Source organism: Castor canadensis, chromosome 3, assembly GCF_047511655.1.
Source record: "Castor canadensis chromosome 3, mCasCan1.hap1v2, whole genome shotgun sequence".
NCBI lineage: Eukaryota > Metazoa > Chordata > Mammalia > Rodentia > Castoridae > Castor > Castor canadensis.
This window is the reverse complement of record NC_133388.1, coordinates 114,436,419-114,462,844: the sequence shown is the minus strand read 5'-3', so window position 1 is coordinate 114,462,844 and position 26,426 is coordinate 114,436,419. Positions and strand designations below refer to the sequence as shown.

The window sequence follows — 26,426 nt, the reverse complement described above, 5'->3', positions numbered from 1 at the left end:
AATTTTCACTGACCCACTTTCTCATAATCAATTACCCATTTTGAAAATGCCAAAGTCCATTGCTATATATGTCAATTGGAAGATCACAGACATTGTGCACATTAAAAGCACAAAGGCACAGTCATAGCTCATAGCACAATAGGAGAAATGAAGGGAGAACTGACATGAGAATAAGAATTTGAAAGACCATAGATGTGCACATCTGCCTGGATCTTGGGTCTATAGTTGCCAAGGTTTGGGGGATGCTGGCTAATGTTCTTTGGTCAGTGATGTAGGCTGAGGACCAAGGATTATACCAAGAGCACAGAAGGGAAGCCATGGATGAGCAGCACATCAATCTGGGTCTTGCACACTTGGTTCAGGTCCTCTTGCTCTGTCTTAACCAGAGATGGAAAATGGGAGGCAGCATGCATTTGAATGGAGTTGCCTCCTCTACTGTATGAGTCTCTCTTGTCTCAGTTTTCCTTCCTCACGTGAACCTGCTTTTTCCCACATGTAAAATTCAACCTAAGTATCTGTGTAGCCATTACAACCTGTGCTTAACACCCAATCAGAATTAGGACTTTTGAGATAATAGTGTGGTGATCACTTAAAACATGCTTTAAAGTCCTCCTCTCATTAGAATGTTCTCCAGCATTGTTCTCAGAAGATCATACCAAAATATTCAGGAGAGCTTTCACATATTGACACTCAGAAACATACTTTGGATAAGATTGAGATTTAGAAGGTCTAGAATAGACTCTTGAAATCACACTTTTAAAAACTTCTCCACAAATCCATGACCAGTTTTATTAACCAATGATTTGAACAACAATTGTTTTTACTTTCCTCAATGTTTTCAGTACTGGACATCCTAAAATTATGATTGCTAATTAAGCATTGGTATTGACTCATTATATTTTTTTAAAAATCAATGTTTCTTTTTAAAATTTATTTAAAATCTTTTCTCTGAAAACTCAAACAAGGACAATATCATTATTTCTCCATTTGTCCCTGAATTTCTCATCTAATCTTTTCAGATCCTTGTAATACACAAGCATATAATCTGCTTGAGCTTTTCGCTGGAGTGGGCTTCATACTGAAATCCACATTTTTCTTATCAAGATTAGCTACCAAATCAATTTCTTTACCTGTTCAAACAAGATGCTGTTTTCTCATGCATACACAAACACGTGGCTCTCATATCTGCACTTGTGTTGTCGATGGAATATCATGCACACTCTAGATGTGATCATGGGAATGGCAAGCCATATTTTATTTTGCACTGATTTCACTTCCCAGAACAAGTACTATCATTAGACACACACTTTCTAGCAGTATGCTTTCCCACAAATAAATGAATCCCAACTTTTCCCTGGAGTCTCTGTCATTCTCAAATTAATCTTTACTTTCCCTATCACAGTGTTTCCTCCTTGGACCAGACATTTAATATCTAAATGAAATTTGGCTCAAACATAATGAATTTCTTAATCTGAAAATACTTTCGATCTTGTTCCTGTCAAGGAAGACCTACATGATAGTATGAAAGTGATTACAAGATAGATAGGAAGTTTATAGGTAGATAGATGATAGACAGATAGATAGATGATGGATGGACAGATGACAGATAGATAAAGGATAGATTAGATAGATAATTAGATATGATCTAAATGACCAGAAAGATGTTTGTTGCAAGGAAAGGTATACATAATTAGGAAAGGTATCTAGGTTGAAGTGACGTGTACTTGGAGAATAACAAAGTCAAATTCAGCTTGATTTATTCGGGAGAAGCATAGACCCACTCACTAGATAAGAGATATGTTTCCATACAATTAAAAATATACAGCAGGAAATAATCAGCATCCAGCAAATGGAATACAAGTGAGTGGGCACACACTTACCCATTCTGAATTGCATCATACATTTTTCTGTGTCAGCATACTTTATTTCTGTTATGAACTTAATAAATCACCAGAAATAAACATCATGAGTTTAAATTCTTATGTTTATTTATTAATATTTGCATCTACTCTTTCCCAAATAATTTCTAACCTAAGCAGACAATATATCTATATGTGCATATAAATATATATGTATGTATGCTTGGTTTCCCTGTCAATCCTCCTATAAAATGAGTTCAGGAAGTTACCAATTAAAAATACATGGCAAGAATTAATGAGCATCATAAGTGAGTAAGTTCAATTTTGCCCATTCCAAACCTTAGTACAAAAGTAGATATCATAATAAGATTGTGTTAATGGAATGAGAATAGACATCTAGGTAATTGGAATAAAAGTGAGATAAAAAAAAAATGAACCCTAGATCTATAGTCAATTGATTTCTAACTAAGGTGCCAAGATCTTTCAACAAGAGAAGAAAGCCTCTGCAGCATATGGTGTTGAGACAGTCAGATATCCACATGAAAAAAAACCTTGAAATTAGCCTAACAACATGGAATATACAAAGGCTTACTCAAAATGGATCAAAGATTTAAATTTGAAAGCTAAACTATAAATTTCTTGGAAGAAAATTTAGCCATAAATCTTAAGATTCTAGATTAGGCAATAGTGTCCTAAATGTGACACCAAAACCACAGACAAGAGTACAACAATAGACAAATTAGCCTTATATCAAAATTGAAATCTTTTATGCTCCAAAGGACAATAAAAATGAATTGAAAAACACTATGACTGGAGAAAATATTTGTACATAATATATCTAGAAAATATTTGTAAATCAAGTATCTAACTAGGATGTCATACCTATAATCTAAGAACTCATAGTAACAAAACTACTAATAGCCCACTTAAAATTGGACAAACCATTGGAATAGACAATTCTCCAAAGAATATATGCAAAAGGCCCATAAACACCAAAAGATGTTTAGCATCATTAGTCATTAGGTAAGTATCAAAACCACACTCAGATATACAAGCCAGGACATCTATAATCAAAAACAGATAAAGAATAACACATTCTGAGAGGATGTGAAATAAATGGAGCCTTCGTGCCTTCTCAGTTGGAATGCAAAAAGTGCCACTACTTTTGAAAACAATTTGACAGTTCATCAAAATATTAATCGACAAAGTTTATATGACCAAGCAGTTGTACTTCTGGCCTGGGTGTGTGGCTCAGTGGTAGTGTCCTTGGCTATTATGTATACCAATTTGAATAATTTAAAAGGAAATTATTCTGGGTGTGGTAGTATTTATGTACTCACAGCACTGAGGTAGGGAGATTATAAGATCAAAGCCAGCTTTGAAAGACCCTATCAAAAAAAAAAAGGGCCAGTACAAACATAGATGTACACTTTAACATTGGGATGGGGAGAGCTAGCAAGTAGTAATGACTACCCAACAGGATAGTGCATGTCACAGAAGCTCAGAGCCATTCATCATCCCTCCAGAGGCCACTCCATCCTAACCGGGGTGCTGCTCATTTTCCAGACACCCAGAAGCACTATTACTTTTCTACTGTGGGAACTTACTGCAGATGGAATCATGATGTGCCTTTTCCTTTTGTGTCTTGATACTTTCACTAGCTCTCCTGGTATAAATATATATGTAGATCTATGTATATTATTGATATCTAATAATAAAATTCATTTTTGAATATTCATATTATACCCAGCTATTTTACTATTTATTTCTATCAATTTTAGCATTCATCTATAGATTGCTTTATATGTGTCTGCATTGGGGAAGCATAATGGGTATGTTTGTCAAATATTGCTTTTAACCTCTCACTGTACTGTATAACACTTTACAGTATGGGATGGAGGAGTTTAATACTTGGTATCGGTAGTACTTTTTCTTGATCACAAACAGAAAAATTTCAAAATATAAATATTAAGAAAAATGAGGTCTGCAACATATCTTACATATGAAGCATAAATATATTATTGTTAACATACACATGAAATATGATATACACATATATAGCATATATAAATATAATTTATGTGTATGGATAATATATATATGTGGATATATGTATCCTTCATTAGATTAAGAATGTACCCTTTATGATTTTGGATAACTAATGTTAATTAAAACCTATCTACATTGTAATATGATTGTTTTCATAACCTATTAATGGTACAAATTGCTGTTATTTTTCTTTTGTGGTGGTATTGGGGTTTGAACCTATGTTCCTGTGCTTGTTAGGCATGCTGTTTACCACTTGAGCTACACCCTCGAGTCCTTTTTGCTTTCATTATTTTGGGGATGGAGTCTTGTGTGTATGCCCAGGTTGGCATGGACTGCCATCTCCCTATTTATACTTTCCAGTTAGCTGACATAACAGGTATGCCCCACCATGCTCAGTTTTTTTATTGATTAGAATGAAATCCAGGTGTCAGTGGCTCAGGCCTATAATCCTAGCTACTTGGAAGGCTGAGATCAAGAGGATATGAATTCACAGCCAACTTGGTAAATACCTTGTGAGACCCCATCTCCAAAATAACCATGGCAAAATGGACTGGAGGTGTGGCTCAAGCAGTAGAACACTTGCTTTGCAAGTGCAAAGCCCTGAATTCAAACCCTTCCCTTGAAAAAAAGAAAGAATAGGAGAAAAAGAAAACAAGAAATGGAGTCTTGTGGACTTTCCATCTAGGTGGACCTCAGACCCTGCCTACTAATCTCCACTTTTTGAGTAACTTTGGTGCGTTTCATATGCAATATTTTTGCCTTACTGATATAAATATAATTAAATCATGAGGAAGATTGTTTGTGTATCCCTGATATTTATCCATATTTTATTTATTATTTTTCTCGTATGATTCTTGTCATGTTCTGGAATTAAAATTTTCTAACCTTATAACATTCATTGCAGTCTTCCTTTTCCTATTCTCTAGGAAAATTTCTCCTTTATCTGGTGCAACTTGTTTTTGCAGCTATCTTGACTTACAGTTTATCTTTCTCTAACAATTGAGTTTCTCCAATATCTAGAGGGTGTTTTGTTTGTTTCTTTTGGACTTTGTTTTCCTTCGTTTGTTTGGTTTTGGTTTTCTGCCTTTTCATGAAGTACTTTGTTATTTGAGTAAAACAAAGGGCTGAGTCACTCAGTAAGACAGTATGATTCAGGGATCTCAGGAGTGTTAAACTCTACCGATAACACCCTTGATACATGCAATCAAGTCACACAGGTGGGAGAGGTGTTTGTGGTAGGGCAGCTCTGCCTCAGTCACTGGCCAGCAGAGGGTCCCTAACTAGGGTCCACAAATGACCTCACAAAGCACCTCCTTTATAAACTACAGAAAGCTATAGAGCTTTGTGACATTTGAGTAACCTCACCTCATGAGTTACTGATTCTTTATTTGCTTACTCCAATCACTCCAAAATTAGAGAAGCCCTACGCAAGCATTTACAGACAAGGACTCGTCCCCTAGCAAGTATTATTGAGAAAGCAAGTCACCTGCATATTTATGAAGAGATTGGAATTGAGCATGAGTCTATAATGCCCCCAGGGGAGAAATGAATCACAGGCTCACTGTTTGCAACCCAGAGGATTATATTTGTCTGCAGATATATAAGCTGCAAATAGAATTTCTGATATATTGATGTAAAGTGGTTCATACTACACCATTAGTTTTTTAATGAATGTTGTCCACAGTGGACATCCCCATTTTTATTCCCCCATTAATCATCTACACTTCCCTCTTCCTTAAAGTCACAAAATAAATTGTTCTCAGTCTATTAAGAAAACAACCTTTTCTTTGTTGAATTTTCTTTTGTTTTCATTAGTAACATTCTTATATTGATTGTAGTTTTTATTCTACTTCCATTATGATTTAAATTTTTTTTATATTGATGCTTGGTTTAGTTATTTTTAATCAATTGTTTCCTCTCTAAAAACATATTTAAGGCTAGAAAATTACTTTTTTTTTTTGAGGTACTGGGGTTTGAACTCAGGGCCTATACCTTGAGCCACTCCACCAGCCCCTTTTTTGATGAGTTTTTTTGAGATAGTGTCTCATGAACTATTTGCCTGGTCTGGCTTCAAACCCAGTCCTCCTGATCTCTACCTCCTTAGTAGTTAGGATTACAAGCATGAACCACCAGTGCCTGGCAAAAAATTACTTTTAAGTTACCTGTACCCTACAAGTTCCTAGGCATAAAATTTATTATTGCTCATTTAAAAATATTTTCTACCATTCCTTAAAATTCATATTTTGATTTTTATATTGTGGAGACAGTGTTTCTTAATTTACTAGTTTTAAAAAATTACATAGACTATTTTTTTAGAGAAGTTTACATTCAAAAAAAAATTAAACAGAAAGTACAGAATTACCATGTATCACCCTCCCACACACATTCACACTACAACCTAGCCACTGACGTTCCCCACCAGAGTGGCACATTTGTTGCAGTTGGTGAGCCTCCACTGACACACCATCATTCCCCAAGCTTCACAGTTTCCACTAGGGATTGCTCTTAGCATTGTACATTAAATGGGATTGAACAAATGCATCACTCCTATGTTCTGCATTACAGTGCCATACACTAGGAGTTTCATGCCCTCACAATCCCTGATTCTTTATTCTTGCCCCTTTCTCCCAGCCTCCTGGAAACCGCTTATCTTTTCACATCTCCAGAGTTTGCCTTCACCAGGATGTTATACAGTTAGAATCATTCAGTTGTAGCCTTTCCAGACTGGGTTCCTTCACTCAGCAGAATATGTTTAAGGTTCCTCAGTCTTCTCATGGTTTGGTATCTCATTTCTTTTCAGTGCTTAACAGTACTACTTTGTCTAGATGTCCCAGAGTTTATTCATTTGCCTACTGAGGGATAGTTTGGTTGCTTTCAAGTCTGGCAATGATGAATAAAGCTGCTATAAATACCCCTGTGCAAGTTTTTGTGTGGACCTAAGTTTTCAACTCATTTGGGTAAATAGTACATAATATGATTGAACTCTCAGGGCCTTGCCCTTGCTAGCACTTGAGCCCAACCTGACCTAGTCTATATTGTAACAGTATGTTCAGACGCAGCAGAAACTGCCAAGCTGCCTTTCCAAGGGGCTCTACCATTTTGCATTCAATCAGCAATGAATGAGACTTCCTGTTTCTCCACCTTATTCTTGGCAATTGGTGGTGTCAGTGCTGCGGATTCTGACCATTCTAATATTCTATTTTTGTTTTCATTTTCAGTTATAATTTTTCTACTTATATAGGGTGTTGAAAACCATTTCATAGGTTTATTTCTCATCTGCATATCTTCCTTGAAGAGGTGTTTGTTTAGATGTTCTCCATAAATTTTAATGGAGCTATTCATTTTCTTACAGTTCCATTTTAATACCTTTTTGTATATTTTGAACAATAGCCATTTATCAAATATATTTTTCAAGTATTTCCTCCTATATTGTGGTTTACCTCACCATTCTCTTGACACTGCATATTAAAGAGAAGTTTTTAATGTTAATAAATCCAGTTTATCTATGATTTATTTCTTGGAGTGTGCCTTTGGTATTATTTCTGAAAAGTCATTGCCATTTCCAGGATCATCTGGGTATTTTCTCCTATTATTTTCAAAGAGGTCGTTATTTTAGTTGTTGCTGTTGTTTTTACAATCATTTTTATGCTTTTATTTTATTATATTATTTTTATATTATAAAAAATATTATTATTTATATAACATTATATATAATATTATATATTATATAATATATATAAATATATATATTATATAATATATATAAATATATATTATATGTAATATTAAAATTATATATTTTTTATTATATTATTATATTGAGGATACATTGTGACATTTTCAAAAGTTCTTACAATATTTCTTAGTCACATTCATGCCCTCTATCTTTCTCCTTTATACATTCTTAGAATAGTTTCAACAGGTCTCATTTTTCCATTTTCATACATGAGTACATAATATTTCCACTATATTCGTTTTCCTTTACCCCTTCTCTATATTCCCCATGCAGTGGTACCAATCTCAGTCAGTACTCATTTTTACATTCTTATCCTTCATTTTTTGAAAAAAAGAGATTTGTTTGTTTTAGATAGCTACACAGGGAGTTTCATAAAGACATTTTCATGTTTGTATGTATTATATCTGGAATTACTTCATCCCCTCTATTTTTTCCTTTCCACCTTAGTCCCCCATCATGGTGATTTAACAGGATTAAATATTCTATATTCATCCTTATATAGAGACTACATCAACCATATTCACCTTCTTTATTTCCTTCTTTTACCCTTCCCCTCCTGTTAGTGACCTCCCCTTATCCTGACCAGTTTTTCATTCTTGTCCATCATTGTTTAGGTGTCTGTTCAGCAGGCTTTTTTGCCTTGGTATTATAACTGTACATGCATTGTGCTTAAGTGGATGCAACCCCCTTCCATTGTACTTCCTTGCCATTCTCGTCAACTTATGTGCTTTAACAGTTTTTATTGTGTCCTGTTTTTACACAGATGTGGTCTATTTCATTATTTGTTATTTCTCTTTCCTTCTTTTATTCCTCCCTTGGTTTCCTCTACAAGTCCCACTTTTAGGGACATGTTCTGTATACATTTTTAAGTACATACAATATTGCTTATATTTGTATTGGGCCTATCTTCCACATATGAGAGAAAATATGCAGCCTTTGGCTTTCTGAACCTGGCTAACTTCATTTAAGTTCATGTTCTCCAGTTCTATCCATTTACCTGCAAATGACATAATGTTATTCTTCTTTAGGGCTGAATAGAATTCCATTTATATAAATACCACATTTATATACATTATAATCCATTCATTGCTTGTAGGATATCTGGGCTCTTTTCATAGCTTAGCTATTGTGAAAAACGCTGCAATAAACATGGGCGTGCAGGTGTCTTTATTGTAACCTGACTCACATCACTTCAGGTATATCACTAGGAGAGGTATTGCTGGGTCATATGGTAGTCCTATATTTAGTTTATTAAGGAGCTTCCATACTGTTTTCCATAGTGATTGTACTGATTACATTCCCACCAAGAGTGTATAAGATTCCTTTTCCCAACATCCTCACCAACATCTGCTGTTGTTTGTGTTATTGATGATAGCCATTCTAACAGGAGAGAGTTGGTGGAATTTTTTTTTTCTCTTATTGCAGTTTGAATGCAGGGCCGACAACATGAGCTACTTTACCAGCACTTTGTGTGCATGTGTGTGTGTGTGATGGATTACTTGCAATAGGGTCTCACGGACTATTTGCCCAGGCTAGCTTTTGAAATACAATCCTCTTATCTCTGGATATCAGGCATGAACCATGGATGCCCAGTTTGGGAGATGGAATCTCAGTGTGGTTTTGCTTTGCATTTCCTTTATGGCCAGGGATGGTGAGCATTTTTTAATGTGTTTTTTGGCCATTTGGACTTCTTCCTTTGAAAAAATTCTGTTCAGTTCATTTTCCCATTTCTTCATTAGTTCATTGATTTTTTTTTTAGGAGTTTAGTTTTTTGAGCTTCCTGTATATTCTGGTTATTAATTCCTGTCAGATGTATGACTGGCAAAGACTTTCTCCCATTCTGTGGGCAGCATCTTCAATCTGGTGACCATTTCTTTTGTTGTGCAAAAGCTTTTTAGTTTCATGTAGTCCCCTTTGTCAATCCTTTTTCTTATTTGCTGAGCAACTGGATTTCTATTTTGGAAGTTATTTCCTTTGCCTATAAGTTTCAGTGTATCCCCTACTATTAAGGTCCTTAATCCATTTTGAGTTAATATTTGTACAGAGTAAAAGACATGGATCTAGCTTCAATTTTCTGCAGGCAGATATCTAGCTTTCCCAGCAACACTTGTTGAAGAAGCTGTCTTTTCTCCATTGTACGTTTTGGGAAACTTTGTCAAAAATCAGGAGGACATAGCTGTGTGAATTCATAGCTGGGTCTTCTTTTCTGTTCCACTGGTCTTCATGTCTGTTTTTGTGCCAGTACCATGCTGTTTTTATTACTATGTCTCTGTAGTATAGTTGAATTTGGTATTGTGATACCTCCAGTACTGCTCTTTTGTCTCAGTATTGCCTTAACTAGTCTTTGTCTTTTGTGCTTCCAAATGAATTTTAGGGTTGATTTTTCAATCTTGTGATGAATGCCATTGGAATTTTGGTGGGGATTGCATTGTACATATTGGTGGCCTTTTCTATTATAGTCATTTTCACAATATTGATTCTGCCAGCTTGCAGAGTGGCTCACGTGGTCGAGTTCCTGCCTAGCAAGCTTGAGGCCCTGATTTCAAACTCCAGTGCAGACAAATGGAAAAAAAAAAAACACATAAATGATTCTGCCAATCCATGTGGATGGGAGAATTTTTCTATCTTCTGAAGTCTTTTTCAATGGTTTATAGCTTTCACTGTAGAGGTTTTTCATTTCCTTTGCTAAGTTTATCCTAGGTATTTTTTGAGGTTATTGTAAATGAAATTGTTTTCCTATATTCTTTCTCATTGTGTTCATTGTTGGTATATAGAATGGGTACTGATTTTTAGGTCAAAACAGGAAGCAGTTCAGATGACCTTCAGAGAATGGAATAGCAAACTGGAACCTTCAGACATAGAAGCTATTCACTAACTTGAAAGAACTATTTATACAAGCAAAATGTTAGCTGGGTCTCAAAGACATTGCTGTGAGTTTTAGAAAAGTTGAAAAGATACTAGATACCCTATGATCCCATTTACATAACATGTAGTATTCTCAAAATATCAAAATTACAGAGATGGAAAATATGTAAGTAGTTTCCAGGGAAGTGTATACTAAGACATGGTAAAGACCAAATGAGTAACTTATTTTATGGTGATAAAAATCTTGATGGAATGGTATCTATATAAACTTGTTTAAGTGTTAAATTACATAGAACCACATAAACACATATACACATGAGCTGAACAAAACCGGTGAAATCTAAGGTATATCTACCAGTATTATAGCAATATCAACTCCTGGTTTTGGTTCTGTACTATAATTATATAAGATGTTACCTTGGGGGGAGTTGGATGAAGTTTTGTGAGAAACTATCTCTGCAAATTCCTTTAGGTTAATAATTATTTCAGAATATTTATCCACATGTAATGTTGCTATTCCTAGCTGTATCTATGATAGGAATACATCATGCTTACTTGAGATTTTGGAGGACTTGAACCTTGCTTCCTCTTTAGCATCTCAACATCTTTGATTGCTAATTTCTGCAAACTATGTTCTGCTGCCATAAGGAGATATCAGTTACATATTATTCAATATTCGTTTGCCAGTCTTGGAGTAGCATCATTAATTAAATGGTTCTATTTTAGCTCAGACATGAACTAAATTTAAAACTTACAATAAATTGCATACGTTAGCTGAGGGTAAACTTCCTGAGATGATAATCTTTGAGTACTTTTTCAACTCTACCTTCTAAAGGCATCATGACTCTGATAGTCTTCGTTTGTTTTATTAGACTCTAATCTTGAAAATCAAGGTTGATGGGACCTACCTTAGTTTTTATAATGAACTTATACCTCATCAATCTAAGGTGAACAAGCAGGAAGTGGTAACTCATGAGCAATGTTTGCCTATGTTCATCAATATCCCAGCTACTTGACATTAAAATTTAGAGTCTTGGACAGTGCTGGCAAGTCAAGTATTCAACAGAAATTTTGTCTTACTTGTTTATTTGTTTTGAGATACAGTCATAGATATACATATATATGCTATGTATTCCAGGCTGGTCTAAAAGTTGCTGTGAAGCCCAGGCTGGCCTCAAATTTGGAATTGTCCTGCTGCCACCACCGTCCCTGTGCTAGAATTGCAGGTATTCATCACCACAAAGATTGAACAGAGATTTTTCTAACAAAGCTTGTTTCCTATAAAGTATATTCATCTTTTCCAAAAAAAAGACCAAATACTTTAAAATAGTTGAAGTACTGCATTTTCAAGCATTATATGTGAATCTTATTTTATATTTCTATATATTATTAAAAGTTGAGCATATCGACTCTATGAGTTATGTATCTTAAAACTGATTGGTTTTACCAGATCTAGTTTCCATATTAATCTTATTCACTGACAAATCATTTGCCTTGAAATTTTCTTCAAAATGTCCTAGAAAATTACAAAACCACTGTTATTTATAGGAAGGCATATATTGCTTTAACAATCCATTATATAGACCTAATGATGTTCTATAATGTCTTGATTATCATCTGTGAGACATTTATTGCTAATTAATTTTATAACATACTTTATTAAAAGTCATTAAAATCTACAGCTGCATCTCATTTTCTTTTCCTAAATATAAAGACAGCATTTATAAATGATCTCCTTGTTCAAAATACTGCCATACAGCTCACAAACTCTTTGTTGGAAGCCAGAGAGCTTTTATTCTTTACAAAAAGAAATGCTAAGTAATTCATCAGATGCCAAAGCTTTTTTCTGACCACATATTCGCCTTGTTCCAAATGTTCAAATTCCATGGTCATTAGGAAGAGTTATAATATAGTCTTGGATTGATAACCATATCAATTTTTATTTGAGAGCCACATTGCTCTAGAATTCAATCTCTTAAAATGTAACCTTGATAAACTTGCAGAGGGTCAGCATTTTGACTCAGCTGAGGATACTGAAGTGCAGCTTTTATGCAAATGTTCTGGAACTACGCATTGAAGGAAGAGACTGTATTTCATTTGCAGTTTTTGTTAATTCTGTAGGAGAAAATAGCCTATTGAAGGTTTTATATGCTTGTAAAAAATAATGTAAATTGTTTCTGGGCTTCATTTAATTGATTATTCTATGATCCCCAAAGAAATAAAATTTGGATAAGATTTTAAGGAAATTCCACTTTTGAAAAAAATCCTTTGAATTGTTTGCGATAGAATTTCCTATTGCTCAAAACAATTTTATCCATTCATATGTATGACTGCTACATTGTCAGCCATTCTCAAGATGTTTGACAGTGTCTTCTAAAAAATATAAAGTATCTGTGATTTATCCTGTTGAATATTATATGCATGCCAATATTTTTTGAAATATCCACAATTTTAAAAACTTGAAATTATTTTCCAGTTGAAATTGTAGATATTGCAGATGAAATAGCAATAGCAATAGTAAACAATAAAGTAGATCTGAATGACTACAAATGTTAGTATGTTTATGGAGAAATGTGAAAAGTTATAACTAAAAAGTTTTTAATTTTTTATAACTAAAAAGAGTTACATGTATATGTAAATGTGTGCTCATTTACATTTATGCAATTGATTTTTAATTGATGGGGAACAAAGTATTACATTTCATAAAAGGGGCCAGAACAAAAATAGCAGTGGTCACTGCATGAAAAATAGAGTTGTTGATTATTTCATAGAGAACACTTGTATGCAAATCTATAACCAATAATTTCTTGGATCATGGGTTGCTAACTTGTCTACTATTGACAAGTATTCAGACGATGTGTACAGTTAGTGTATAGGGATCCCATTCAGACAATGGCTGGCAGGATTATCTGTAATTTCCAAATTTTCATCTCCAGCTCCCCCCCCCCAAGCTGATGAACACCTTCTGACCTCCATTGTTTAGATACATAGATGCAGTGACTCAATGCTCCACAATGACTATTTGCAAAAGCTCCCATTAATGCTTTAAATTATCTGATCCTATCAGCAACTAGGGAGGAAATCGCTAACGGGGCTACTTGGGAGACTGTTAGCTTGCTGAAAAGGTAATTTGCTAAATGGCACAGTGATGGTTTAGAAAACTTAATTGGCCTCCAGAAAGTAGATAATTTACTTCTGCAGTATCCAGTGAAAGTCAGGCAATTATTCAGAGAATTTGAGTGGTTTGAGAAAGGAATTTGACTATCTGACAAAAGCAAATTTGTGTTTTCCTCAACTCTTTGGGGGAATTCCAGCTGTCAGCGGGGAACCAGCACTGCCTTTGTTGATCTTCTGGGTCACTCAACCTCAGTAAGATGTGAAAAGCACTAAGGAGATAGAGATGGCTGTGCAGTCCTCTTGTGCTCATTCTTCACATTCAGAAATTTCTTTCAGAAAAATATGAAAAATTTTCACATCAAAGGCGGAGAGGACTAATAATGTTGGTGAGAATATAAAAGGAAGAGGTACTAATGACAGACATCACTATTTGAGATTACTTTCAGCCTTCAAAGCAAGTCAGTACTATGTTACACACTACTAGTAGAAAAAAGTCAATTTTCCTATAACTAGAGCAAGCTTCAGTTGTTATTGAGTATTTGATGTCTTTTTACATAATCACTTTAAATGAGTATATAACCAACTAGAGAAAATAAAACTTTAAACAGTTCTCCCTTCAAGTATTATGTGAGTCTTTCAAGCTAATTATACAAAAAAAATGTAATTTCTCTCACCAGATCCCTATCAGTACAGACAGAACTGATCTAGTGCACAAAAGTGTTCGCATTCTCAGAATGTTATGCTCTAAAGACCACTGTGAACTGGAAATGAAGGATAAACAGCACAGTGCACGTGAAACAACCCTGCAACACTTTTCTCCACAAACCCTTTACCTTTATAGAATGACTCTGGATTTAATTCTGAGGGTTTGATAATCTGAAGGTCACCTCAATGATTCTTCAGATTGTTTTTCTCATGATGCCTAATGGTTTACTTTTAAACAAACCCCAAAGCACCTTGAATCGTCATTCTTTTCACTTTTAATCAACTCTGTGAGTCACCTATTTTTCTTATTTTTTTCACCTGTATGTTTTTCTTCTTACTGTCTCATTACACTTTTCTAAGCACTCTTTTCTAATCTTCTCTCTATTCTGTTTTCTAAAATGTGGGTGTTTATGTTCATAAATAATTGTTTTTCCTTCATTGACTCATAACTTATACATTTTCATAGCTTTAGCAATAATCTCCACGTTGATAACTCTGAGCTAGAAATTACTTTCCAACTCTCTAGCTGAGTTGGAAATGGCTTTCTAACCTCTGACTGGAAGTCATCATTCCTTCAGTCATCATTCCTTCACCTGCCACATGGCTGCATGTTACACCCTTTCCTCATCCATTTGACATGTCCTAAGTCTGAGAACATAGCTTTCTTTACAAAGAAAAGTATTTTACCCTAGAGAACATATTGGTGTTTACCTGGCAAGTACACAACATATACCCTATCTTACTTGTTCTCCTCTTGGTTGACATTTGTGACTTAGAGGCATCATTGGCATCCAGTGTAAATAAACTAATTTCTAACCTTCACCCCACAGGGTCCAGTTCTCATGGCTTCAGATCTAGATTCTGCAACAGAATTAACCTTGGTCCATCACGACTCACTAAAATACGGCATTCAACATTTGATTATGTGGTCTGAAAAACCTCCCTGTTTATATAAGATTAAGTCAAAATAGTCCAGGAGCCCTCCCAGATCCTTCAGAAACAAACAACCTCCAATTACTTAGTTAAAAAACATTAAAGTACTGTTGTAAAACATTTGTGTATGTGTTCTTTCATTTTTTTATTTAATTGCCATGTTTTATACCACAATCAAAAGAAATAAAAAATAAACTAGATAAGAAAAGAGAACAGTTTTTTCCTTCCTAAACCACTTAGAAAGATGGAGAAGCATGAGATGGTAACCCTAAGTCTTAATTTCCCTTACCACTTAGAGAATCACTTAAATTTTCTAGACCTCAATTAGCTAAACCTATTGCAAAATAACAGGCAATTAATATCATGCCAAATAATGATAATAATTATTCTGTAGATGGACTCCAAAGAGAGGGTAAAGTTTCCTGGAATATGTTTTTCTGTACTATGAGTTCTACTCCAGCTTCAAGGGCTTCACAAATACTTACTGTCATGGAAAGGAAACACAAAAGGTAAAAAAATAGTGGAAAATAGTGAATTAGTGGAAAGTAGGCATATTTTATTCTTCTGTAATCAAAAGGATTCTTAAGTATAGAAAATTATGAAGATTATGTGATTGGAGAGAAAAAATAATAGCCTCTATGCGGTATTTTACTTGTTTGTTTTGTTTTCAGGTTTTTGAGGTAGCACCTCATTATTGCATCCCAGGTTGATCCCAAACACATGATCACCCTAATGCTCCTGCCTCTGCTGGGATTAGAGGTGTGAACCACCGCATCTGGCTAAACTTCCATGCTGTGAAATTAATGAATTAGACTAGCATAATCTGACTGACTTTGATTCTAAGTATAATCAGCCATATTATTCCTTTGTTGTATGATCTACAGAAAATGATATAAAATGTAGGATTTTTACTTCAAGATTAAAAACAGACCAGAGAATCAAAGTAAATAGTGTAGCAAAACTGCACTTTAAATTCTAGCCTTAGTATATAATAATCCATTGGCCAATCCTAGTATAGTTTCAGGAAAGACTGGTCAAGAAAAATGGATGTGAAAAGGAAAAGAACCTAGCCTAAAATGAGTGAAAAGGTGTGAAAAGAGTGTAAAAGTGGGAAAGACAGGGAGAAAGAGAGACAGAGACAGAGAAAGATAGAAAAGAGAGACAAAAGCATATTGACCATGTCAAACCCTGCTTAAAAATAAACATAACACTTAGGAGTGGAGACATTACTTGAACACTCAATCCAGCAATGTCTGTAACCATTTACCATTAATTCCTAAATCCTATGTCCTTTCCACCATGAGAATGTGAGAAGACAAGAATAATGGCATGAGAGAAGTAAAAGAAGAATTTATCTGAGCCTGTGAGGTTTTGTTTGTTTCCTGTTGGCTATGATATTGGTTTCCTTGCAGAACTATTTTCCTGTTCTGCAGGATTATAAAACCTTGTTGGGCCCTAGATTTTGTATATGCTTGCTGTATTTTTCACTGTGTAACACTTTTCTCATCTTTTCTTAATATAAGATACTTATTTCTTACCATAGTTTTCTGGACAATAGAGAGAATGAATTATTTTTTATAGTTTTTGTATAAAATCCACATTACTGATAAAATTCTGGTACCACTTATAAAAAGATCTTCTTTGTTGTTAATTTATCAAAATAACCAAGAGAGTACTCATTCATTCAAAAATTAAATCTTTTTTTCACTACTGCCCCTCAAAATAAAAATTACATGTTCTGCTGAAACTAAATGATTAGAGTATCTTTGCTAAATATAAATGCATTTATAATTTCTTCACAAATTTTAATTAAAAATGTATGCAAGCATGTACATTAAATTTGAAGTGATAATTAACAGATGCTAAAGTTCATTGATGGAGTCTTTTTCTTTTTTTTTAATTATTTATTGTGCAAAGTAGTGAAAAGATATAAAAAAGCACACACTCCAATAAGCTAACAGCATAATTTAAGGTGGACATATGTTTTCTGAAACAAGCAGTCTAGAGGCTATTATTATTAAAGATTACTGAGAAAGACAGGGGTTACCTTAGAGAAAGGGGGTAGTCATTAGGCTGTACTAAAGTTTCCTAATTTCTTCTGTTTTGTGGCACAGGGAAATTTTCTAGGATTTTCTTGGTTGACTCTTCCTTTCCTTTTTTAGTTCTCCCATGCTCATTAACTCATTCATGTAGTATTTGTTTGGTAAATGATTATATTATTATTTTTTTTCATTTTTCTTTTATTATTCATATGTGCATACAAGGCTTGGTTCATTTCTCCCCCCTACCCCCACCCCCTCTCTTACCACCCACTCCGCCCCCTCCCCCACCCCCTCAATACCCAGCAGAAACTATTTTGCCCTTATCTCTAATTTTGTTGTAGAGAGAGTATAAGCCATAATAGGAAGGAACAAGGGGTTTTGCTGGTTGAGATAAGGGTAGCTATACAGGGAGTTGACTCACATTGATTTCCTGTGCGTGGGTGTTACCTTCTAGGTTAATTCTTTTTGATCTAACCTTTTCTCTAGTACCTGTTCCCCTTTGGTAAATGATTATATTAACCTACACCCTTTTCTCTGTGGTTATATTATCAAACCACACACACACACACACACACACACAGGTTTCTCCATCTCCATCCTTGACCTCTGCCTTGTCTACAGTCACCTAATTTTAGTAATCCTCTCCATCCCGCCCCCCCATTTCAGTTCTCTCCTCTCCTAATTCATTGCTTTTCCTTTGTTCATCTTTTGGAAATTGGACTGGCTATGTCATCTCCTTCTTACACTTTCTATTATCCTCTCCTGCCACTAGAATAATCTTAAAATTCATCAATCTTGGCATCAAAGGTGCCTTGCTTTCTGACCCTAGTCTGATTTTCATCCATATTTCCCACTTTATTTACTACCTCTAATTCTGATAAGCTAAAACTTTAGTTCTTTGAACACATCCAACTCTCTTGCCATCTGGTATGCTACCAAAATGTGGTTTCCCCCATCGAGTGATGTCTTAATCCTATGCATCACTCAACATGCAGGACACTTTTCCTCTCTGCAAGATGTTTCTCTGACCCTGTGAATAGACATGAAGTCAACATCTGGAATCACCTTGCACTCCTTATCTGCTGCTCCTTGCACTCTGCTTTGTACTTTATTTATTTTTTAATTATTAATTTATTCACATGTGCGTACATTGTTTGGGTCATTTCTCCCTCCCGCCTCCTCCCCCACCCTCTCCCCTCTCACTCCCAGGCAGAACTTGTTCTGCCCTTATTTCTAATTTTGTTGAAGAGAAGAGACAAGCATAATAAGGAAGACAAAGCATTTTTGCTAGTTGAGTTAAGGATAGCTATACAGAAGTATTCCTAGCATTGCTTTTGTGTACACATGTGTTACAACCCATGTTAATTCATCTCTAACTGATCTTTACACTGGTTCCTGATCCCCTCCTCATGTCAACCTCTGTCTCTTTAAGGTTTCTGTATTAATTCCTCTGCAGTGGGGACATCAAAAGGTTTCATGTTTTGGGTTTTCTACCTATTCCCATATCTCCCCTATGTGCTCTCCCCTTGTCATGTGATCCAAGTCCAACCACATTGTTGCATTTGCCCTAGATCTAAAGTCCACATATGAGGGAGAACATATGATTTTTTGGTCCTCTGGGCCTGGCTAACCTCACTTAGGATGATGTTCTCCAGTTCCACCCATTTACTTGCAAATGATAAGATTTCATTTTTATTCATGGCTGAGTAAAATTCCATTGTGTACAAGTACCACATTTTCTTGATCCATTCATCAATAGTGGGGCATCTTGGTTGTTTCCATAATAAACACTAGTACGTCACCTTTGCTAACAAATTGAATATCTAATTCATGATAGTCAAAATTCATCTTCTGATACTCTGAGTGTGTAGAATGTGCTGGACATGCTTCACAGTGGTAAACCAAAGACAACCGTTCCAAGTCCCTGTAATTATTTTCATGTCCTCTCACTTTCTACTATTTTTTCTTGTCCATTGTCTTTTGTTCCTTTAATTTTTTAGGAGATAACAAATGAAGCCCCTCTAAAAAGTGCATCACTCATATTATAACTCTTTTATATCTGGTACAGCTGAGTACTTTAACTACAAAACAACACTGGGAATGACTGCTGCAACAAGCAGTCATTATTTTTAGTGATGGTCATGGTCCATAAATCTACAAAGAACAAATGTTAGTAAACTTCACTGAAAAAAATCGGTTGCTTCTAAAATTTTATCTGACAAAAATAAATAATGAGATATGGCCTAACTTAGTATTTCCTGAAGGGATTTCTGAACAGAATCTAGGCTTGGGGCTCAGTCAAGACTGTACTTTTATAGCATTTCCAGGTTAATCCCATAGGTCAGCCTCATGGTGTCTACATTTTACTCCACTCCCACTAGTCAAAAATGAAAACAAAATGTTTTCTGGATATGTTTTCAGATGGTAATATTTAAAATCTACTTAATCTTGAGTTTCCTTGTCAATATCATTGATGATAAGTGTTAATACTCCTTTATAGAACAGAAAATTATGACACGAAGACAGTGATGGATTCTTTAAAGTTGAACATGAAAGTTGTTGAAATGAACTTGGGTCATGGTGACTTAGATTTGACCAAGTGACACAGAACAAAGCATCAATTTTCAGTACTATGTCTTTTTAAATCAGGTCAGGCCTATACGGAAATATATATTTCATTATCATATGAAAAGAAAATTATATCAGAATTATCTGGAATATATTATATTCCGTAAACTAAGAGTTGTCATGTTTAAGAGGTATAGCTGCCATATAGTAATTACCAGGGATTTTTTTCCATGAGTTAATGAATGATCTTGGAAACAATATATAATAAATTACAGATTTATAGCAGTTAAGTTTCCAAAACACTATCAAAAGTATAATTTTTAAACTTCCCAATAGACTACAAGGTAGATATCATTCATTCATTTCATATTTACTTGTATCTATCTGTATGTAAAGGTTTGGTCATTTTTTGCTGGTAAAGTTTCCACATTTGGGGGAAGAAAATTAAGGTTCAGTAGGTTGAATTACTTGAATAGGATCTTATGACCAGCAGCTCAAGAATTCTGATCTTTTCACTGTCAAATAATGCTTGTTTTTCTACATCATGATATACAACATGTTTTGTACTGCAGCAAGTTGTTTCTCTTCAGTGCATGCCATGTCAACTCATTGTGTTAAACTAAACAGGAAGAAAAGGCCAAAATAATTTCTGTATTTCAGTCCTGTAACTCACTGTGCAGGCTTTGGGAGAGACAAGATGACTACAGAAATAATTTATGGCTTACAATGTTCTTTTCTTAAATAGCGGCATTTGCTTTATGTGTCATTAAGAAGTAGGTAGCAGATTAGCTGTTTAGAATTTACAGCTTTTGTGTAAAAAGGTCAGTTACCAAAGGGCCTTTTTAAATTTTGGTAATAATAATCTCATACTTTTGTATGTTTAAACTTGGCTTAAAACCAAATAAATAACTCTAGAGGCAAGGTCTAATATGATCTTTGGTTATCAACAATTGCATTACAAGATTCAGTTGACATTTAGAAAGCCTACAGAAAAGTTAACCAAGTCCTATTTTTTATAATATTTTACAGTTTAAAGAGTCAGGTCAGAACTCCTTTCCCCATCTCCACACTCCATTTCTAGTTCAAGGAAGAAAAGCAACTGAACAGACTCCAGAGAGCACTTTTAATTATCCTTTCGTCCTGTATACACTTTCCTGATTATATAGTTCTATGTCCCTTTTCCCTTTGAGTCTCAAATGTAAGCAACAGCCAAGGACAATTAGCTTTACCCAACAAAAAACTTGTTTTAAGGGGAGGAGATGCTGAATTATCAATTATTGCATCTGATACTGCTAACACCTTAGGCATCCTATTCCAATTACAAAACAAAACAGCCACCAAGGCAATGAGTCTGTTTTAACAACTGGAGGTAGAGGACAGATGTCTCTTTAGGGATAAGTGAAATCAGAATGAAAGTTGGTTTCCACTATCCCCCTCACTCCTTTGTTTGTTTATTCATTTATTTACTTATTGAAATTAGAGATTAGCATTTAGGTGGGCATTAGGTTGGTTTGCAAAACTATTTCAACAGGATAACCTTTACCCATATGTAAGGACGGACAGAGGCTTCTGTATACATTCTTGAGTTTGGGGGGTGAATTAGAGTTATTTATTTCTGTGACTCAGTCTCTAAAAGGAATAGGCAAGTGTAACTTTTCCTTTGTGCACTTTCAGCTACACATAGAGAAAGCCTGCCCCCTCGACCACTGAGAAGGGAACTGCGGCCCTGTACCCACAGGCATCATTCTGCAGCATATTCCCTGGCTTCATTTTATGCTCCCCTGACAGGGAAGTCCATCTATATTAATTAATTGGAATCCAAAATAATAGTTTAGTCACATGCTGTAACTCTCCTAAAACATGTTTAATTCTTGCTGGTGGTAATTTTGCTTCCACATTTCTAGAATAGAAAAAAATTAAATTGATTTGTAGGAACCAAAATCAATGATCCATCTTTCTGCTCCTTGGATGATCATTTCTGACCTATCTAGGGCAAAAGGGCCCCCAAGGGTCTTTGTGACATAAATGCCTCTGCTCTCTTTCTGCTAAGCAAGCAAGTTCATGGTAGGTGACAGTTAAGAGGGATTTTTCCTAAGAGTGTGATTGCTACTCTAAGCCAGTGCAAAACAAGGACCCAAGAGCCCACCAACTAATACCATGTCTCAAGATTTTTGCATTAAAATTGAGGAAGAGGGTCAATGTGCACGTGCATTAGAAGCATTTTATCAGCAGTTATATGTGGCCCATAAAGTTAAAAGAAAAAAAAACCATCTTCTGAATTCCTGCCGTTCTTCAAAGGGGTAATCTCTTTCCACACATTTGATTAGGCATATACTGCCACATGTATTTACAGGATTGTAAAATTCCAACCTTGTAAGTCAACACTCTTCAGTGAGCTGAATGTGCTCATTGGAACTGATCTGAGTTCTTTCTGAAATGTCAGGCATGGACTATAAATTTGTATAACTGCTTTTGCCCAGTGATCTCTTTTTATTAAAGCAGAATGCTTATCAAGGTCACTGTGAAAGATCGTAATTTTAAAGCTCTAAAAGAAGATTCCAGACAGAAGAATCAGTGGAAACAGAATTAATTAGTATTTTAAACTTTATGGTTTGTTAAAACCTATTTGCCTCTATCACTTTCCGGATTTCAATGGCAATTGTATTAGGTAGCACTAATACATCAGAATGCTATCAAAATGCAGCTTCCTACAGAGGCAAAATAAAGCTTCCCATCTTTTGCCTTCCAGAGGGTCTGGCTTGAATAAGCAGTCTTGAGACTTAAAAGGTTGAGGAAAAGATACTAAGTAAAAATGTATGTATTTCTTTAGATAAAATTCTACAGGTGCAGCTATACTTGGGGGTTTGGATGAAGAAAGGGATCAGAGGTTCATATAATTTGTGCCTATAAATGCTTTGACAAAATATAAATCTATAAGATATATTTAAAGGGATGGTTAAACCATGTATACTTCAATTCTTTGAGTCTCACACACTATAAGCACAGGCAGGATCACTGTGAACCACAAGTATAAGATCAAGAAACACCCTCTTGCAAAACACAAGTTTTAGTCTTGAAGAAAACAAGACAAGATATACACAAATCCACAAGGGTATTAATTAAACAATAAGAAAATGTCCAACTAAAAGTTCACTATTCTAATGTAAGCCAACTATATATAATTTTTATTATTGTCACATTAGAGTTTAGAGGAGTAAAATATCAGACTATTTTATCAAGTGAGAGATTTCCAAAGAGTGAGCTACAATCATGTAAGAATGAAACCAAATTGCTTATCTTCTCCAAAAAATGCTGTTTACGTTCTTTCTACTAAACCTTGGGAAAAGTCATTAGAGTTTCAAAACTGTATAAAACAGAAATAACAGTAACATCACTTACCTGCGAAGTAGAGGAAACAGAAGTCTTTTCTGTTTCTCCGACGTAGGGGTTTGAGTAGATCTCCAATCTCTGGCAAAGCTATTTCCACCACAGTTGAAATCCACTCAGGAACATGCGCTCATTTCAAGATCTGTGGGCCTTTGAGTGTTTCAGCCCCTACTGCAGAGCCCATGATTTCTCAGTGCTTCTGAGAACTTCAAGTTCACTCTTCTTCCTGCATCTCTCTCAGCCCCTGTAGAAAAATTATTCTTGAAGTTGCTATTCAGTTAAATTGTGAAGCAGTACTCCACAGAGCCCAGTTCCCAGGTGTAGCAGGGCGATAGAGAGAGGGTTATTTTTTGTCCATCAAGAAAGGGATGAGGAAGGCAGGGGATATCAGAAGATACTGCTTTTCAGCTACGAGAAGCAGGATGCTCAGCTGCCCCTGGCGACGACGACAGTGGTGGTGAGGACAGTGGTGGCGCCAGCGCAGTTTTGTCCTGGTGGCTACAATCCAGTCCGGAGACGCTGTCCATGCCCTCCAGTGCTGAAGTAAGGGGGCCGGAACCCCCAGTCTGACCCAGGATTGCACTTTCCTCCACTACTGAATCTGAGCCAGCACCTTCTTTCTCTTCCAGCCTCGAGTTTCCTCCTTCGGTGCTTTATTTTTTGATAGGGGTTAATTGTTTTTCAAAGCAATAGCACCATGCTTACTTGGTGGCAGCTTTTCCAGAAAGGCAGGAATCCATCGGAAATAAGATCTGAGCCTCTCCTGACTTTCCAGTAGCCCTGAACGAGTTTCTTAATGGTAGAAACGAAAGAGGACGCACGAACACGCGCGCGCACACACGCGCACAAGAGAGGGAGAGAGAGTGAGATGAGATGAGAGAGTGTGTGAGAGAGAGAGAGAAAGAGAGAGAGAGAGAGAGAGATTGTGTACTGTGGGAAACCCAGAGCTTCTTTGGAACGCTCATGGGTCTTTAATTACATAAGAAAAGGACTATTTTGGAAGACTCCGAAATCTTGCCCAATTCGAGGAACTGCGTTTACATTTTGAAAAGCCCTATTTGAAATTCCTAGATTAGAAATACTAAAAATTCTTAGATCATCCACACAGAAACCACAGATAATTGTTAGAAAATAAAAAGACCGAACCAAAGGATTGCTGAGGTTGCTACCTTTTAAAGCGCTGCTGAATTGGTTCACAGTCGCATCCTGCGGACGCAGCTGGCGGGAACGTCCCTGGGCTGGTGAGCTAGAGGCCGGGCAGGAACCTCGGGCGGCTGCGTCCCCAGCGCCGAGCTCGCGAGCCGCCCATAGCCCGGGCTCCTGCAGGGCGGGAAGTGGCTTGTCGCACCACGGAGGGGACAAAGGGAACCCCTAAAGTCGCGGGAGGGCTAGGCCATCCCTGCTCTTCAAAACCCAGAACCAAGCCCCACCAGCCCAGCAGCTGGCCTGGGCTTCCAGAGCGTTTCCCTATCCCCGAGCAGCCCCTCTCTCCCCCGTGGGAGTCGGGGACTCCTGGCCTCGCAGACTCCGCGCTCCCGCCGCTCGCGGCCCCTACTTCCCCCGCTCCCCTGCCCTGGGCATCGGGTTGACGTGAAGCCTGTAGGCGGGCTTGGGTGGGGGAGTCCTGCGGACGGTCGCCCAGGGCTCCGCCACCCACACTTGGCAAAGGTGCTGGTGGAGTCAGACGGGAATTGAAGTCTACGACATGGACACTGTTGGAAACTGTTTCAAATCACGTCCACACAGACCTTGGAAACCACAGGGAAAAGAGGGATGAGGGAGAAAAAAATGGGGGCGTCCATGACGCAGCCCACCTCTTCAGGAGTCGAGCGTGGGCACCGCGGATTTCTGCATCGGAGATGGTCAATAGACTTGAGGGGACATTCGCGGGAGGACCAGCGAGGGGCACTGGTGGGCGGGAATAATGGCACCGGTGGCGATAGTGATGTCTGCCTGTAACTAGGATGGGCCAATGCCTATGATCTCCCTTCCCTCGCAGTTTCTCAGGTTCTTCCTCCTCTGACTGTGACACTGGGGGCGAGGTCGGAGATGTGCCTTCCTCCCCAGTTCCACCTAGGGTTAGAGCGCAGCGCTGCGCTGGTTCCCAACCAGCCATTCTGGTGGACTGATCTTCGCCTGGCAGCCAAGTGAGCATGGCGCCAGGTGGTTCCAGAGGAAAAACGAGATGCAGCCAGGAAAGCTCAAGCAGGCAACTCATTTACTCACAAGAAAACTCCCTGTTTTCTTGGGACTTTGAGCCATGCCCTGCAGCAGCAATGCCTTGTTTTCTCCCCGGGCGGCTTCTACCTGACCCAGGCTCGGCTGGAAGAGGCCACCGTCAGTGTTGAACTCATTGCAGGCCTTGGACGCTAAGTGGAGCTCCAGCCACAGGAAATGCTCCCAGTGCAAGGAAGGCCCTTGGTAACTTTCTCCACCAACCCTATTGAACACGGGAATCATTAAAAAATCTGAATGAATCTCCGAAAATTGGGTCTGGTGAAGCTGCCTGAACTCACTGTAATATAAGAACCTGAAGAGAATATTTGCTACTGGGAGCTAACTTTGAAGAGTTGGTTTTGTTTTCTGGTTCTTGTGAAAATAGATTGCCCAGAATTGTGGTACATCAAGTTTTTCTTTTCTCAAATGCAAGTGCTATTATACGCTTATTGTATCTGAGGGAACAGGTAAGTGTCACCTGTAAAAATAAGTTTCAAAAGATACTCAGTTTTTTTTAGAGGAAGAAAGCTCTCCTTGACGGTACACCCTTCTGGCACCATAATATCCTATCAATAAAGACGTTTTCTCTGCTGTATTTCAGTCTGTCTATTTCAGTTTATTTAATTGGTTGTTTAAATTATTTTCTCTGGAGATATAGGAACATGAATAATCAGAGAAAATTTACACACCAAACAAAAGAAAAGCATTTAAATGAGACACAGAATACAAAGATGTTGCAAATTAAAAACATATGCACTTGATTATTCAGATAGAGGGGAACAGATTTTCCTTTCTTTCTGAACATTGATTGACACTAAAGCACAGTGTCTCTCCTTCACCCTCCTTGCTTTCCCTCTCCCCTGCCAGGAAAAGAAAAAAGAAACAGTTGATTAATTTGAGCTGTCAGCAATAACAGATTATGTTAGTTTGATGTCTTTTCTTGGAAGA

The 26,426-nt window shown here is 36.6% G+C and overlaps 1 protein-coding gene across 6 annotated transcripts in view; it reads right to left on the bottom strand.

The window, feature by feature from the left end:
- Sntg1 (syntrophin gamma 1) overlaps positions 1-24,788 on the bottom strand; it is an 825,003-nt gene extending 800,215 nt beyond the window's left edge. For 3 of the 6 annotated variants that reach the window (XM_074068519.1, XM_074068513.1, XM_074068514.1), the window contains exon 1: positions 23,274-24,785. The gene's annotated coding sequence lies outside the window, so the exon portion shown is untranslated. Of the gene's footprint in view, positions 1-23,273 lie in introns of all 6 variants that reach the window. The other 3 variants (XM_074068516.1, XM_074068515.1, XM_074068512.1) reach the window with 3 other exon arrangements.
- Between the last annotated feature and the right edge of the window lie 1,638 nt (positions 24,789-26,426).